The sequence below is a fragment of the Mercenaria mercenaria genome, chromosome 4 (assembly GCF_021730395.1).
Source record: "Mercenaria mercenaria strain notata chromosome 4, MADL_Memer_1, whole genome shotgun sequence".
In the NCBI taxonomy this organism is placed as follows: domain Eukaryota; kingdom Metazoa; phylum Mollusca; class Bivalvia; order Venerida; family Veneridae; genus Mercenaria; species Mercenaria mercenaria.
In genome coordinates this window covers 76,454,452-76,473,814 of record NC_069364.1, presented here as the reverse complement: position 1 = coordinate 76,473,814, position 19,363 = coordinate 76,454,452, and the positions used below count along the sequence as shown (strand labels likewise).

General features: G+C 34.8%; 1 protein-coding gene across 1 annotated transcript in view; it reads left to right on the top strand.

The window, feature by feature from the left end:
• LOC123552185 (arginine/serine-rich protein PNISR-like) overlaps positions 1 to 19,363 on the top strand; it is a 151,134-nt gene that overhangs the window by 21,185 nt on the left and 110,586 nt on the right. The window lies entirely within an intron of this gene.

Sequence of the window (19,363 nt, the reverse complement as noted above, 5' to 3'; positions counted from 1 at the left end):
AATATTTGCCCGTTTTCAATTGGTTTCTTTTCCAGCGCGCCGCTATGCCGTTTGACGCTATGACGTAATAATTGTGACGTCAGAACAGTGATTTGTTGTATAATAATTCACTGTTTTCAGCCTTCTTTGTTTAATAGGAAAATGAATCGGATCGTGTTAGAGTATATGATATCGTGCCAAAACTAAAACTGTTTGTACCATTACGAATTTCCATATATGTAGTAAGTTGCGAATTTATCATTTGTATGAGATGACTAACATATATCTAAAATCTTCAATCGGTTGTCAAAGTATAACCAAATTTTTTGCAGCTGTTCTTGTTGGTGTTGTTGTTGGTGTTGTTTTTATTTTCAAAAAGAATGATGAAAGAGTTTTCATCTGCATTCATTCAAACATACGTTATGTAAAAAGACCTCGGGTGAAAATAAGCCTATAGTTTTTGATAATATGATTTGGAGTGAGACCATTATTGTACTTGGACTGGATAATACTGTATGTAAAGTCAGTCACTAACAAGGGATGTTTGGTGCAAAGACCTAAACGAAATTCGATAACATTTTATAACTGATTGGTAGGACTAAAAAACTATTACCAGACTTTACATTTATTTTAGTTATTTACCATGCGAATAATTATGAACTGCAAAACTCGCGACAAAATGAAGACAGTGACGAAGAGTAGGCAAATAGAAAGATTTTAAAGAGTACCGATGATTAAATCTGCAAATTAAAAAGAAATTTTAGGTCATATGGCGACCTTCCAGCTTTGATGGTGGAGGAAGACCCCAGGTGTCCTTCCGTGCATTATTTCATCACGAGCGGGCACCTTGGTAGAACCACCGACCTTCCGTAAGCCAGCTGGATGGCTTCCTCATATAAAGAATCCAACGCCCCGAGTGAGGCTCGAATCCATATTGATGAAGGGCATGTGATTTGAAGTCAGCGACTTTAACCACTCGGCCACGGAGGCCCCCGTTTGTAATTTGATACAGAAGAACGAAGTATGGTTTCAACATTGATTTTACTACTTGTATATAAAATGTAGATGTTAATCTATCAGCGGAAAAAATAAACACGTTTATATTGAGTGGTAATATTTAAACATGTTTGCGTTTGATTTGTTACTTAATGCAATTTGATAGCTCAACAAGTATATATAAGTGCGCTTTAAATAATGCAATAAATTTTTTAATGTAAGGGTGATATTAAAACATTTGCAGAGGTGTCGTAAATAGGTTATTAGCCTGTCTTTGCTACGATTTTATCTCAATCTTTAATCTGTTTGCTTCTCTCTATCTCTTTTTTTTTTTTTTTTTTTTTTTTTTTTTTTTTTTTTTTTTGAGATAAAATGTTTCCTCTGAAAGGTTTGATAAAATTTATCTTATACAACTGTCATGTTACATGTAAACAGAAAATCTGTAAATGCAGTCATTCTCTGTTTCATCTAAACTGCGAATGAGAAGCATTTAAGTCATTGGAATATAATGTTCAAGACTTGTCAAAACCCACCTTCACCAGTCTTCCAAAGGCTTTGATTTCAGTTGTAAAAGGCAGGAAAGCGATAAAATCGAGCAATTTTCTATAACAGATGTATATTGCTTTTAAGGACTTGAATATGTTTACTTACATAGACAGTTCGAGAAGAAGGCTAGTTAGGTATTTTTTGCGGTGAAAACTTAAATCACTTATTCAAAATAGAACACAAGGAAAGTGCAGATTTGAATTTGACACAACAGGATGTGCTTCCAGAATCGTGATTTGTCGTGTACGTGTACAACGCTAAATTCGTAATGAGGACGGTGTAAGACTGCTTCAGGAGACCCAATGAAGCCATACATAAGTAGAATTAAAAACTGAGTTGAAAATCTTTGAATACTGAAGTTTTGAATAACCTCTTAAAGTTATTTTCGCTAGCGATTTTGACGCACACATTTTATACTATTATTACGCTCTGGAATGTCGAGAGCTTGCGTATGTACAGACGTGACCCGACCATGGCCCCGATCTTGGCACAGGGACTTTATGTGTCCTGAAGAAGGCTCTATAGCAAATTGCCTTATTTACTCTAGTAAAAGAAACTGCGCAAGCGCAAGCTATGGAAATTGTAGTATGAAAAAAAACTTTGATCTTCCTTCATTTATGAGATTAATCTTACTGACGATTTTCTGTTGTTAAATAAATGAGCCACGCCATGAGAAAATCAACATATTTTTTTTTTAAGTTCGCGTATGTAGCAGTGACGCATAAGAATAAATGATTGATGAACATTAAAAAAAAAAGAAAACAAAAAAGACAAAAAATAACATCTTGTTTGTATTGGTAGATGCAGTTACCCACAAAATACGGATGTTATTTTTGTAGTTGCCAGAGTTTGCCCCTTTAAGAAAATCAAAATTATTAATGGAGACCCCATGTGTAAAAATAAGTCACTAATATTTTCAACAAAACAAAAAAATTATATCCGTAATGTGTTGTTAAACGCTTCTTTTTACATTCTTTTACATTCATTTGTAAGAATATTTACAAAAATGGATATTCACTGTCTACGTTTATCATTTTAATATATACAAAAAATTTCAGATAACTTAGGGTTCATGTAATAATCATTTTTATAGCAGTGTAGTGAAAACCCCTATATAAAGTATTTAATACTTCCAACCTATATTTAGATACCACTTCCTTAATAAACTGTAATGTCTACTGTATATGGGACAACGGCAGATACATAAAATGTATGCCTTTTAAGTTTCTGAACTTTCATCAACGTCTTGTCACATCTAGCGTGTCCAAATAGCATTAGTTTTACTTACAATTTGACGTGTGCGACCACAAAATCTTTGTACGTTTTTATTGTTTTCATTTCTCCCCATTTTCGTACATAAAAGCGGCCAAGTTATATGTTGTAACGGCTTACACCATAACTGATTATTGAAACATGAAAGGAACCTTTCTGGTGGAAGATGGGCATTTGTATGTTTAAATACATAAAAACAATAGCTATGTATGATAGAAAGCTGGGCCTGTTTGTAAGATGTAAAGCCGATCAAAATGGTATACATCTTGAAATATACATGCACGTATAAAACGCGTACACGTACAGTCGCATATATCTATACCCGTACTCATAAACGTGCATGTATATTTTGCTATGTGCACATGCAAAACAGGTATTAGACCCACGAAATACACACCAGATTTAACATGATATGAATTGTCATTTTTATAAAATGGATCTCATCTCTAATGCAGTTCCTACTTTTAATGTCAACAACCTAACCAAGTAAGATACCAACCAATGTATCAGTCCTTAACTGGATGTATCACCAAGCTTGACAAAATACAAAGTTGTGACCAAAGCATCAGCGTAGGCTACTGGCCCTGCTGGGAAACGTGTCGTCCTAGTCAAAGCTTCCATCTTCTTATCTTACATATAATATATTAGAATACCTTTAATAAACTGATTTGAAATAACGAATATATAAACATTTACCTGTGTTTAGGAATAGATAATGTGAACACCGATGATAACATCTGCAAGCCACTAAATATCGCCGGTAAACAAACCAAAAAATATAAGATTTTCTGGTATTTTCCAAACTCGCCGAGCAAAGATGCTATTTCGTCAAAATTCATTTTAGATTTATTCCACTTACTTCTTTTAAGTTTCAATTCCCAATAAATAATTCCACTTGTTTCAAACTTAAGCAAATTCCGTATTTATAATTTATGTTTGACCTGTACGAAACCCCCGGGTCACCTTTAATTAACGTACATAATGCAGTGAAACGCTTTTACTACCTCGGTGTTAATTAAATTATACGTCTAATTTGCATATATTCACAAATGAATAACTAGTAGGTATGCTTAGCATTTTACAGTACTAGTGGTGTCTTTCACTGATACTTTGATACCTACCCGCGCACGTGACCAACCTGATTATATATGTATTTAAGTAGGAGCACATCTTACTTACTTGAGTCATGTAAGTGTGATAAAAGAGGTCAATTTCCTATACAGCTTAAAGTACTCGAGACGTTTCCTATGTATTTCGAGACAAATGGACAGTTGTTCAATGATTGTGGCTGTAACAGAACCTGCGTAGTCAACGGATATCTATTATTCTTTTAAAAGTTACTGCCCAAGGCCCGAAAACATACTAGACACGTCCCAATAGAAACCAAGTTTACAATTTAAATAGATTAAAATAATTCAGCTAATCACTTAAACACAAATGACTCTACAGGAACTTCCTGCGTATGAAAAGACATTGCATGACTCGGGCACGAAGGAATTTAGGTATCGGCTTCCTTGAAGGAACAATTTTATTCACAACTCAACCGCTGTGAAATTGCAACGCATGTTCTACAAGTTTCTTCATCAGGATATTGGTTTTGTGCATCTACGTAGGCAGTCAGTGGCGCACTTGACTACAACGCAAGCGATCATGTTTCGGCTGGTTCAGTGCTGAGAGAGTCTTGCTTCCAGCAGCATTATTCTACCCTCGTTAACCAAGAAACTTTATCTTTACCATTTTTACGTATTGTTATATTGATGGTGTATATGCGTGTTTCACATTCCCTTACTAGCAGACTCAATTATATACTCTACAATGTTATTTAGTTTATACATAATTTATTTTAGGTCGACTGAAGCAAGTTCTACAACTTATATTAATCACTCCCTGATGGAATCCATCGCCACGAGGGTATAAGAGAAGACGCCAGTTTCCCTTTTAATGCTGAGCGCCAAGCAAGGGAGCTTCTGGTACCTTTTTCACGTCTTTGGTATGACGCGGCCGGGGATCGAACCCACGACCTCCCGCACTCGAAGCAGACGCACTACCACTAAGCTATCGTTATTTGATTGTGATTAATGTTACTAACGGATCTTCTTATAGATTTGACTCAATGTACCAAAGCAAATAACAAAAACACCAACCAATCTTCAAAAAATACGTGTGATAACGTCAAAATACTGTTGACAAAACTCCTGTAGGGAGAAAAATGATCTACAAGGGTGAATTTGGATTATATCAATGCTTGTACAGACTACTTCATTAGTGTTGTAAATCACTTAAAATGAGGTGATTAAGATCACCTAAGTAACACTCTGTACTGAAGATGTTATCAAATAGCTATGATATAAATTGCTTGTTTTGTGTACGGTCTGCCTAATTTTAACTGTAAGTCAACAAGATTATAAATTTTGATATGTGCATGAATAAAACAATTTTTCACCACGAAAAAAAAGGTAATTTTTCCAAAGTTTCCCTTTCATAAAACATGATTTCGTAGTACATTTTACATCTCACGGTATTGCAAAACTAGTATTACAAAATACATAAAAATGTTTAAAAACACCATTAAATATAAATGTTAATATCCCCTTGTTTACATAAGATGATAGATATTGTTTTATGGGTTAAATATGTATTTGCATGTAATGCCCTCACTGCAGTGGCCAGTTTGTTGTTTTTGCTCTCATATATTTTTGCAGAAATGTCTTAACCAGTAATGGCTTTGAATCTAAAAGGCGTCTGATTTGAGATGTTGATGGCAAAGAAAAACGTTGCTCAAATGACATTGTGGTACATGAGCTGCAAATACATTAACCTTATAATGTATTTTCAATCACGAAACACATGTTTTGAAACAAAACTTCTTCTGGATGGAAAGAAAGGGAAAATAGTGGAGGGAAACCAAGGTCACAAACGACAATGTTATGGTTATAAACGGTATGAAATGATTTTTCCGCCAATGCTCGATAATTTTACCTTGTTTTAAACCACATTCAATTTAAAATATAAATCAAGATGCAGTTTGATTCACACTCAGGTCATTGCGACTTCAGGCGACAAAAAGGAGTGTAAATACGATTACGCATATTGAATAGTTTTATGTATGCGAAAGAAAAAGTGTTTAGTAAACTATATTAGCCTACCTTATATACAAAAACATTACAGGGACAAGTACCACACTTATAATTTAGAAATAAAAGGATATTAACATCTATAAATTATACAATTTGTCGCTTTAATACAATATATTTCTAGGTGACTACAGAATGATGTTTTAAAGACCTAGTGACATGCTTTTTATCATATGAACTTCTTGGAAATCATTCCGTTAATACAGTTATAAAACCGTTACATTACAAAACCCTACCTGAGTGTATTCACTACTTGTCTGCTAATTCGTGTCAAACATTAGAAACCGACAGTGGTCAAAAAACTTAACGAAATACATTAAAGGCTCATAATGCCTTTGTTTAAAAAGTGGCTGCCACATATTTCGTAATGAACATAAATTATATTTAAAAATTTCGTTCAGATGCTTCAGTATTTAACCACTCGGGCTAACGCCCTCGTTGTACAATTCCTACGCATCTGAACTCTGAACCGTGGTAAATCAGACGATAAACCACTCGAAGGCCTTGATTATTTGTTAATTATTTCTTGATTTATTGCTATCCTAAAGTTTTGTTAAAAGGTACAATTTCTAAACTATCGTTAAACTGTCAATATATACATAAATAAATAATTATAGAAAAAAATACGTATTCAAAAAACTATTTACTCTTCATTTTAGAAAATTTGAAATAGGTGAAAGACACACATTTTCCACTTTATACGACATTTTAATGTAAACAGAATCTTCTTGCTTAAGTAGCAATCATGCATGCCAAACAGAGACTAGTATTATAATATTACAAAGTTATACCCTCGAAAAAAGCTAGCTTATAGGACAGTACATGAATAAATACCTGTCTCTGATTACTGCGGAATACGGGCCAATTTCAGTTAAACAGAAAACAAAATAATGATTAATAGTTTCATTTCGTTTTCCGATTTATATGAAAGTTGCACCACTACCCAGATCATATGCGGTTTGAACCACACAGGACCTTCAAAGACAATGTGATTTTGCCCGTAAAGTATATAATTTATTACCTATAAACCATTTAATATACTTACCTGTATGACAGTGTACCTAGGGTAGGTGTTTCTGTTGTTTGTTTTTAGTTCGTATCGACGCAATTCTACACGTATATCGACTTTCTAGCGTTGGATGAGGAAGACCGCAAATGCCTCTCCCGCCCTTCCGTAAGCCAGGCTTCTTCACATGAAAGAACTCTTCACCAAAGTGGGGTTCAAACCCATAGCGATGAAGGGTTAGATGATTCGAACCACTCGACCACAGAGGGCATGTGTTCTTATGACCTCTACATGGTTCCATTTCCATTTAGAGTAAAATCTCATGAGTCAGATTGAAATATATGCTTTATTTAAGATGGCCCTTATTCTTATCTTCATATATGAGTTATTTCGAATATGTACCTAAAGTGTGAGGCGATCACTGAACAATCTAAAAATTAGTACAAATGCGATAAAAAGAAAACAAGATTGAATAAGAATGCCACTGTTACCAGAGTGTCAAAATGTCTTGATGAATGGCGGTAATATTGCCTATAAAAATTAATAGGCTGCACTATTCTGTCCGCTAACTTTGATTTAGTGTCATTAGGAAGATAAGTATGTTACAAATTGATCCTTTTTAAAATCCTTTTATGTACATAGAGAATCTATGACCAAATAAGAAGCAGAACATTTAAGCTTTTGATCCCTTTTATTTAACATAAAAGTGCATTTGCTGTTTGAACATCCTTCATTTTCAAGGATTCGGCAAATAAAAACGTGTAGTATCTCAACAGAAGTACCAAGATGTGTTTGTATAATCCCCATAATGACCTGTCGAGGTGTTGCAAAGGTCGTGATATTACTTTATACTAGAGTCATATACACTGAAAATTGCACTCATTTCATGTCAAATAATAACCTGTTTATTTATTTCGTCAGATAAGTTGAAGAAGGATATATGCAACTTGTCATGGTGTATACTAGTAGTTTAAATACTGAATTATTACATATTGAATAATTATTAATAACACAAATGTGATTGACGTCGAGACTCTCGCAGCATATCGACCAGATATGCAAAATGTAAATTTTGAATAGAATCTAGCTATAACTGGTAAACAGAGTCTCATAGATTGACATTTTTTTTCAGTTTCAGGTCTAATACATCTATCATCATGAATACAAATTTTTCGATGAATAACTTGATAATTAAAAACACTATATCGGGACATTTTGAACCTCCCTCTAGGTAGAATATAGGAGATACGAAAATAGAAATTACCAGTAGATATTTTTGACTCCAGAAATAAATGTCAAAGCTTTTCTCTTTTTTTTCACTTTGCCCTTGAAGTATAGACCAATGAAGAACACACAGCGTTATATACGAAGTCGTGTAATAATCATTCCTGTTGCAGTGCAATGAAATACAAATATACAAAGTAAGATACCTAGAACCAGTATTAAGATACCGCTTCAATAGACACCGCCTTCTTAATTATTTGTAATTTCTACTCTAAATCATGTGATGGAAGATAATTTATTATCTTATCTCCTCTAGCGTGTCCAAATACCGTTCATTTTAGTTACAATTTGACCAATCTGACTAAAGTACATCTCCTATTACGCTACGCATAGGATCTGAGAACGACCTATTCATAGCCTCGTTCTGACGACCCTTTCGCTAGCCAATCAGAGCTTAACTTACAAAATTTAGCAAATTACCTGTAGCCTTGTCTTTTGATATTTACAATTCTTATGTCGGAATATGTCAGATAGCCGGTTAGCTCAGTCGGTTGGCCACTTGCTTAGCAATCGAGGGGTCCCGAGTTCGAGCCCTGGAATAACTGCACATTTTTCTTACTCTTTGACATTCTAACAAGTCGTCTCATTGGTTAAAATAAAAATAGCAATGCTGGAAATCCAAAATATACAGAAGACGTATGTGAATGGGTCGTTCTCAGATCTTCGTTTAGAAGATCAAGTACTTCAGTCAGATTGCAATTTGACATAACGACCACAAAATCTTCGAACGCTTTTATTGTTTACATTTCGCTTCATTCTTGTATAGTTTGGTTCAGAGGGCATCTTAATGTATATTCATGTACATGGACCAAACAGCTGTATATATGAACGTATCTATTTATGCGTGCATGCATATTTTTAACATGTGCGTGTACTCTGAAATGTGAACGTAGCAAATCATGTAGTCTACCAAAATGGTACACCATAGAATAAACCCTTGCCCACCGAAACACCCACTGGAGGAAATGAATAATCATTTTATGTAAATGAACACCAGCCTAACCAAATACAAATTCCATTCAATGTGTCAGACCTACACTAGAGTTACCACAATACCATTCTGACCAAGATGTCACTCTTAACCGAGGCTTGCTCCTGATATATCGGTCAATAGCGATACATCGTTAATGTTTATTTGTTATGTACACATACCGACTTTAAATAAAATTTTATTCTGTATTTTGTGTTGACCCTACAATGATTTATTCAACCTAACCTTACTCCAATAAACAAATAAGCACCTTATCACCATTTTTATTGTAATACCTTCGCGCAGTCTGGTCTGGATCCATACTGTTCGCTAACGGTTTCTCTAATTGCAATAGGGGTATAGATCCTGACCAGACTGCGCGGATGTGCAGGCTGGTCCGGATCCATGCTGGTCGCAAATGCATTATGTTAGTTTTCTCATGGTGGGGTTCATTTAATTAAAACGACCGTTGTTGATCGACTTACGACATTGCATAAACCGAGTAGTTCATTGCTATCACATGCCATCTAGGATGCGCGCACTATGCTGAAGCTCTTGTCGAAGAGCTGTAATATACTAGTAGTATGAAATTAGAGTCTGTTCAGTTATACGAACAAAAATATAAATTTGAATATTATCCTGATTAATCAATTTGTCATTAGAAAAAGGAAGATGTAATTAATATTATTATATCATATTGCTTTGCAATGATCCCCTTTTTAAAGGTCACAGTATTGCAAATAAGATAGCTGATTAACCAAACATATTAACCGTTGAAGACAGCATAAACAAAACCTTCATAATCATCAAAGAATGCAGATGTTATCATCCCATAAAATGTTCTTAATAAAAGAGTTCAGATATTAATTAAAGAAATGAGATCAACAATTTAAAATCATTAAGCCTAGTGTTCTGTACTGTATGAGCAACGCAATGTCCATTTTGTTGTTTTGCACAGGTTCAGCTATTGTAAATGTATATAAATATAAAACAAGATACGATAGTTTCGCGCTCAATCCACGTCTTGTTTAATTCATGTTAACAGTGCCCAACTATACATGTGATGGTCAGACACATGTAAGACTCTTAAACAACTAAAAGATTGAAGAATATATGTATACTAAAAAGGTTTTGTGGCTAAAATGGAAATCACCTAACTAACTACTGAACACGTGAATAAAATGTGGTTCGACAATCCTGATATCAACTGTTATGTTCTCTGAAATGAGTCTGTGTGTGAACGGAATAACGGTATCCCGAGTTATGTCCATTTGCGGATGGTTAAAATACCGTGTACTTATATACATACGGGACAGAATGTACCATAGGCGGGTTGTGATCATTGTAAATCACACATTTTAATTTAAGATAGTTAACTTCACTATCCATATGAATTCTTGTCTTCAAATGACATCCTTAAAACCTGCAACATAATAGCAGACTCGGTTTGATTGAGTCTGTCATGAAAGATAATGAAATGTGCAACACCTCTTACGCTTACTAACACCGGCTAAAGCGGAATTCTATTACAGTAAAAGTTACAGTCCAAATATACTATAATAGTTCCGGAAAACCAGTCAAAATATAGAAAATATGTTTCATGCACTGCGGTGAAAATATAGAAAATATGCAGTGAAAAAAAATGCAATGAATATACGCAATATATTTCATCAATATTTTGCAAAAAATCATTAGAGAGTATATAATAAGGATGGTGGTTTGCAAGTTATAGCCTTTTCATTTTGCATGTGCCTTCGAGGTCTTCCTAGGGTCATGACGTTATTTTACACAAAGTCAATTGCAGTCTAAATTTTGCTCATTTCAAGTGAAATAATAACCCTGGTCTCTTGTTCACAAAACATATACAGTCTCAGTTCAGTTTGATCATGCAATTATATTTGTCAGTTATGTCTTAATTGTATGCCGCCTTAAAACTGTATAATAAGAATTAGATAATGGCTATTTTCAAATGACTATTCAGCATTGATGGTCAATCTCAATTTGAATTTAATCTTGAAGTTCTAGTAAAACTTGCTACGTAGATTTCAGTCTCAAACTCAGTTGAGATCAGAAAACGTTTTGTGAACACGCGGTCTGTTTGTTTTTCGGCGACGCCGTCTAATTTCGTTTTCGTTACCTATGCCACGTGACTTCAGTTTGCGAATCAAATTACTTGATAACGCATTATAGATAATTTATCAAAGTGGAAGATTTATGTAACACTCTGCCTGATTGGACGAGAGTGTCAATTTATTTCACTCTGTTGAATGTGCTACGCTGAGTGAAATGTAGACAAAGCGTTTATCCTAAACGACGCTGTTCACAGTTTTAAAGCTAACTTTGGCTCAGTATATTTAGCAAGAATATTGATATATCTCAAAATGATAAGTAAGTTTAATAAATATGATAAAAACCTATTTAAATAACAACATATATCAAATTAAAGAAAGAGCTGAATACGGTCTGCGTATCACATGAATAAGGGTGTGATAAGAGTCTTTTATGTAGAGAAGTGCACATTAAAAGATTTTCCTTGTTACAATTGTCGTCTGTATATGAAAATGTTTCTTGCATTTGTGACGTATTCAGATGAGTATTATTAAAATGAGTACTTGTTTGCTTTGATATATTTGTTATATATTATTTAACTGATTTATTATACATGAATATTTTTCTTTAGCATGGTATGCAAATATTGAACTCAGTTGAAATCTGTTTTATTATATATATGCTATATAATGACTGAATCTCATCACACTGATATGAAGGTACGCTGCATACAGTTTATCTATGTGATACGACTACGGTCAAACTTTGCTTCTATGTTTTGCTTGACCTTCACTTTTTTATAGGTGTGACGTCATTGTCCAAGGATTCATGAATAGCGAATATGCTATTTGTTAAAGCGGGATCAGTTGGCCTATTTTAGAAATAAATAAAAAAATCCTTTAATTGATTTTTTCTCATGTATTCTAATCAAACTTGATTTGTAGCATCTTTATTAGGCCCGCAGCCAACTTTGTTCAGCTGGGACATTTGACCCCTTTTAGGGGCTGCTAGAGCTAAAACTAGAAATGCCTTTATACAGCGTCTCATAAACAGCTTGGTGGATCTTTGTCATACTTGGTCTTGAGCATCATTATCAGGTCCTCTTCCAAATTTATTTATATAGGAAGTTGGGCCCTACTAGGGACCACTATAGCTAAAGTAGATATGCATTTCTTCGCATTAACCACTAAAATGTAATGGATTTTTATCAAACTCGATGTGTAACAATATTGTAAGGTCTCCTGCTATTTTGTTACAAATGGGGTTAGGGATCAATTTAGCTAAAAATATAAATACGTTTAATGACCTCTTCTCATGAACCGCTTCATGAATCTTCATCAAACTACTGTTGTAATTATTCGTCTAAGGATAAACGAAACAAAATTGCAACCCTACGAAACCTTTGCGAAAAAATTAAAAGAGAACCATTTAAATTGTTAAAGTGCGGTGTTTAGTTTTGCAATTTGAAAAATGCTAGATGAAAGATGAATGTTAGATGAAAAATTCATAAACTTCTTTCCTTATTACAATTCGCCGACTATCATTTTTAAAGATATTTCTTGTTCATTTTAATGATAAAATCAAATCAAATTGTGCAAAGCTATGGGCCAGCGATTTATAGGAGGCCTGTAATAATAATTTCTATAGCAGGTAGTGAAATAAATGTATACAAAGTAAAATACCACGGACCAGTACTTAGACAATACCTCCTTATTTAATTGTAGTTTCTGCGATAAATGAGGCAACGTCAGACAGATATGATTTATGCCTTAAATTGTTTTTGAACTATCTCCGCTAGCGTGTTCAAAGAAAGTTTTAATAGCACTTGACGTGTACGGCCACGCAAAACTGCATACGTTTTTGTTGTTTTCAAGTCACCTCATTTTGGTATACAATGAAAAAATATGGTCGAGTTTCATGCAATAAAGACTTTCACAACAATTGATTATTGAAAAATGGGGTACATTTCTGCTAGAAATGCAGAATGCAAGTCGGTCTTAGTTTTGTGCATTTCGCAATATACACTCACGTAAAGACACGTACAATCATGTTTATGTACACGTGTATATTTTTATGTACATGCAAACTTATAATCGTATATTTTGAATGCAGAGGTACGCATTTAGCATACATTTGACCCAAATGATACACTATAGACTTAACCCCTCCCCTCCTAAATACATTACCTGGAGGAAATTAATTAAGAATTGCCAATGCAGTTTTTTTTTTTTATTTTTTTTTTTTTTTTGAATATCACCAATTTAGTATGTATCTGTCGTAAAACTAGATGTACCACCAAGCTATACAAAATACGCTGTTCTAGCGAAAACATTAGTCTTTACAAGGGCTCGCTTTTAGCATAAGTAATTGTTCCAACTGCGAAATCTTTCATCCTAACCAAGACACTACCCTAATAAATGCAAAGTATCTCCTTTCCTTTTATATATATTTAAATAAATAAAATGACTACAGAAGAGTTTACCTGTGTTTAGGAATAGACAGCGTAAACACCGCTGCTAACATCTGCATGCCCATAAATATCGCCGGTAAACAAAGAAAAAATATATGATTTTCTGCCGTTTTCCAAACTCTCCAAGCAAAGATGTTATTTCGTCAAACTTCATTTTAGATTTTTTTACTTATTTCGTTCGAGTTAAGTCACCTTTAAATAGTGCAACTGTTTTACTACCCTGATTAAATACGAGTCGAATTTTCATATATTCACAACAGCTCGCCGGCCACAGAGAATGATTACATTAGTGGCGGGGTCTGTAATTGATCTGTTTTAACATGCACATGACCAACCCAATTGGAAATAAAGGTTATTTTTGGATTTAAGTATGAGGACATCTTACCCGTTTGTGTAAATTAAGTGTTATAAAAGAGGACAACTTCTGGCACAGTTTTGAAGAACTTGGGGGGCTTTCCTGGGTAGTGCTGCTAGGACACAAATGGCTTTTGGCTGAAACAGTAGTTGCATATTCAACAAATATCTATTATCCTTTCACAATAATTTGTGCGCCAAGAATCTGGTAAGATATTTCGTAATGTATGTGTAAAACGTCGAAATTGTAATGCTAAGTTTTTCTTTAGATTTCATTTTAAGAAAGTCACTGTCTAGGACCCTAACATATAAGACAAGAGGACCATGATGGTCCTGAATCGCTCACCTCTTCCCACATGACCCAATTTTGAGTATGACGTCGTTTTTTCTATTATTTGACATAGCGACCTAGTTTTTGAGCTCATGTGACCCAGTTTTGAACCTGACCTAGATATTATCAAGATAAAAATTCTGACCAATTTTCATGAAAATCCATTGAAAAATATGGTCTCTAGAGAGGTCACAAGGTTTTCTATTATTTGACCTATTGACCTAGTTTTCCAAGGTACGTGACCCTGTTTTGAACTTTACCTAGATATCATCAAGGTGAACATTCTCACTAATCTTCATGAAATCTCATGAAAAATATGGCCTCTAGAGAGGTCACAAGGTTTTTCTATTTTTATACCTACTGGCCTAGTTTTTTACCGCACGTGACCCAGTTTCGAAACTGACCTAGATATCATCAAGGTGAACATTCAGATCAATTTTCATGAAGATCCATTGAAAAATATGGCCTCTAGAGAGGTCAAAAGATTTTAATAATTTTAGACCTACTGACCTAGTTTTTGACTGCAGTTGACCCAGTTTCGAACTTGATCTAGATATCATCAAGACGAACATTCAGACCAACTTTCATACAGATCCAATGAAAAATATGGCCTTTAGAGAGGTCATAAGGCTTTTTTTATTATTTGACCTACTGACCTAGTTTTTGAAGGCACGTGACCCACTTTCGAACTTGACCTAGATATCATCTAGATGAACATTCAGACCAACTTTCATACAGATCCCATTAAAAATATGGCCTCTAGAGAGGTCAGAAGGTTTTTCTATTATTTGACCTACTGACCTAGTTTTTGACGGCACGTGACCCACTTTCGAACCTGACCTAGATTCATCAAGGTGAACATTCTGACCAATTTTCATGAAGATCTCATGAAATATATGGCCTCTAGAGAGATCACAAGGTTTTTCTATTTTTAGACCTACTGACCTAGTTTTTGACCGCACGTAACCCAGTTTCGAACTTGACCTAGATATCATCAAGATGAACGTTCAGACCAACTTTCATACAGATCCCATGAAAAATATGGCCTTTAGAGAGGTCACAAGGTTTTTCTATTATTTGACCTACTGACCTAGTTTTGACGGCATGTGACCCACTTTCGAACTTGACCTAGATATCATCAAGGTGAACGTTCTGACCAATTTTCATGAAGATCTTATGAAATATATGACCTCTAGAGAGGTCACAAGGTTTTTCTATTTTTAGACCTACTGACCTAGTTTTTGATGGCAAGTGACCCACTTTCGAACTTGACCTAGATGTCATCAAGGTGAACATTGTGACCAATTTTCATGAAGATCTTATGAAATATATGGCCTCTAGAGAGGTCACAAGGTTTTTCTATTTTTAGACCTACTGACCTAGTTTTTGACAGCACGTGACCCAGTTTCGAACTTGACCTAGATATCATCAAGATGAACATTCTGACCAACTTTCATAAAGATCCCATGAAAAATGTGACCTCTAGAGTGGTCACAAGCAAAAGTTTACGGACGCACGCACGCACGCACGGACGACGGACACCGCGCGATCACAAAAGCTCACCTTGTCACTTTGTGACAGGTGAGCTAAAAATCCCAAAAGAAACAAGATTTGCAACATCACATAGTTCATCTATACAGCTTTCCTCTTTTATTCGATTGAATCAATTGGAACGTCCTGCATACGAAAAGACGTTGCATGACCATGTCCCTGGCGGTATTAGGATGAGGGGCAATTTTATACACCAATAAAATGCTATAATTAGATTAAGTTGCAACACATGCGCATCACTACAGTTGCTGCTTCTGGTTGTTATGTTCATTGCATATCGGCGTGTTGCACACGTTAGTTCCCATCTATTGGGTATACGCACGCATTGGGCGTATAATATACTCACTAAAGGATAAGGTTTAACTTAGTTTTGTAGGATTCAATGCGTGTGTATATTCAATGTGGGAGAATTAATGCCGGCCCATTCCCTTAAATGTCAATACTGTCTGCTAAAATGTTGCTTGGTCGTGTTCCCTCTCAGATTCAATTCAGTGTATCAAACAAATAACATGACGTTAGGTAAAATGTAGACTCGGTAACTTTGCATATAGTCAAAATTTACAAAACGACCTTTGGGTAAAAATACACGTATTAACACCAAATATACTTGAGAGAGAAGAGTGATATCTCCTATTGTTTGAAGAGAGACAACAGTACAGTTGATTGGATTACTTCATTAATGTTGTAAGCCACTTAAAATGAGCGGAATAGGTGCACATACGCACACAAGTGACACTCTGTATTGTAGATCTCATCAAAACAGCTGAACTATGATATTTGATAATGCAGTGAAGGGCCTGCCTACTTTCGTGAACAAGAGTATAAATTTGAATACTGTCCTGATCAAATAATTTGTCATTACTTAAACCGGTATGTTTTTATATTATGTTATTTTCCTAAGTTTCCCTTTAATAAAACATAATTTTGTAGGTCACACTTTAAATGTCACGACATAGCAATACCAACTTGAATTTACTGATCATGGCAACATAAATAAAATGTCCATAAAACACCGCATATGTAGAAAATCTCTAGAAAAGACTGGCTTTTATCTCTACGAAATGGAATTAGATAAAAAAAAAAAGGGTGGGGGAGGGGGAGGGGACGTAGAACTATCCCTTTACTATCAATATGGTGTCTAGTCTAGACATAGCTTTAGATCTACTTTAAAATGTATTTTCAATGATGTAAATATATATGTGCTTGATATTTTCAATCCTGAAACATGCAGATCTCGAAACAAAACCAAGGGAGCGGGAAGATAGCGAAATGATACCAATGTCGCAAGATTTGATAGTTCACTGTAGTAGGTACGCAAATTGCGCGTTTGCGAATAGCAAGTGTTTAAAAACTGAATAAGCCTGCCTTACATAAAATAAAATTACAGGGACATTTCTCAAGATAGGTATATCACACTCAAAATTAGGAAAAGAAAGCAACATGTATTGAAGTCGCTACACATAAAGAAATATTGTCAAAGTTGATACTCTAGTACTAAAATAAGTACCTAAATGCCGCCTATTTTACATAAAACTGGTACTTCTGTTGAATTTAGAAGAGTGTTTTGAAGAGTGATCAGCTAACTTCCTATTATTTTGATAATGCAATTATAATACAGTTATACTACAAAATGACAGATGGACAATTTAAGTACCTATCTGAGTTATCATATTTTCGTAACTTTTGTCTGCTAATGCTTTCAAGCACTTCTATTCAGTTAACCCTTAGCCTGCTAAATTTCTATAATGGACTGGTCCATCATTCAATTTGGGCAATACCATTTATTATTCGAAGGGGTGTTTACTGAAAATTTACTGACTGAATAGCGAACAGTGCAGACCATGATCAGACTGCACGGATGTGCAGGCTGATCTTGGTCTGCACTGGTCGCAAAGGCAGAATTACTGCCGCCAGCAGGCAAAGGGTTAAACGCGATTCAGTGTACTAAGTATGTCTTACACTCTAGAAACAGAGTGCTGTCTAAACTAAAACATATAAATATTGAAAATGCCAGCAACCCCTTTAAAGATTAAATCATCTAAAGAATCATTAAATATTTCTTTTAAGTGCTTCATTTTGTTCAAGGGTTTTCTGAACTATTTCTTCTGTAGTGTCAATAAAAAAAAGAAGATGTAATCTATATATAAAACATATATTCAAAAATAGATTTTGATAACTGAACTCTAAACATTTCACTTTAGGAAAATTAAATGAGGTCATAGACACACTTTGTTACACATAAATCTATCTATCTATCTACCGTTGACGTCAAACCCCTTGCGGGAACGTAGACGTTTTGCGCGTCAAAATCAAAAAGAGAAAGAATATAGTGATAGAAATTTAGAGTGGAAGAAACTAAAAATAACTTTGGTGACATAAAAAGGTTAAAACTTCAGTTTGCAGGATAACTAGGGCGAGACATGTTCAAGGCTGCAAACTGCAGCACTGACTTGCTCTATGGTAGGGAGGTGGGCGACACTGGGGGGGGGGGGGGGGGAGTTTGTTCAGTGCTGTTGCCTTAGCTTGATCATCCTGATGGAGTTTATTTTCATACTTAATGGGAGGCATCAGTGTTGTTCAAGTTTAGGATGTGCTCAAGATAAATAAAGGAACGTAATCAAATGAGACTTTAACAATATATTACAGTTACAACATGCAATAAATGATAACAAGAATAACTACAGTTAGCATTCTAACAGTAGTGTCTTCTTCATGGCTAAGCATCAATCATATATACATAGACCAGACTGGTACAAATCGTTCAAGGCTTTCTTACATAAAAACCTCTTTAACAGCATTTTCTGGATTTTTTTTTATCTCTGACTCTGTCTGTTGCCATGAGCATTGCGAGAAAAGGGAGTTTCTGGGTGATAGTATGAAAAAAGAAATAATATGAAATAAGGCACTGCCTCAATCGGGAAGCGTTACAGTTCATCAGCTTGTCCAGAAATATGTGTTTGTATCAATTTAAAGGTAGATTTTAGAATAAAAAAACAATACTGCACATATTTGTACTGATGTGAAGACGTTGCGGTTCGGACAAGTTATGTGGACGCTTATTACGCACAAGGAAAAGGCGTATTCTTCCAAAAAAAATCTGAAGTCAGACACTCTGTGCACGTGCCGGAAGGACATATTATTTAATTCGATAGTATATTTCATTCGGTATATATCGCATGTTACCGTAGAGGGATCGATCCCGATTTTCGTCGATCGATTCGAAGTTGATCTAAACAGGCTTTTAGTCTAGCATATACTCAACCAAACCTGATTAAAATCTCGATCTTCTTGTACACGAAGCGTGGCGTTATTGAGGACATGATTTTAATCAGACTGATACTCAACCGAGAGCAGTATTATAAGGCAACTGTGGTGTACCATTTGGGTTAAAACTCTGCGTGCTCACACATTTCAAAATCTG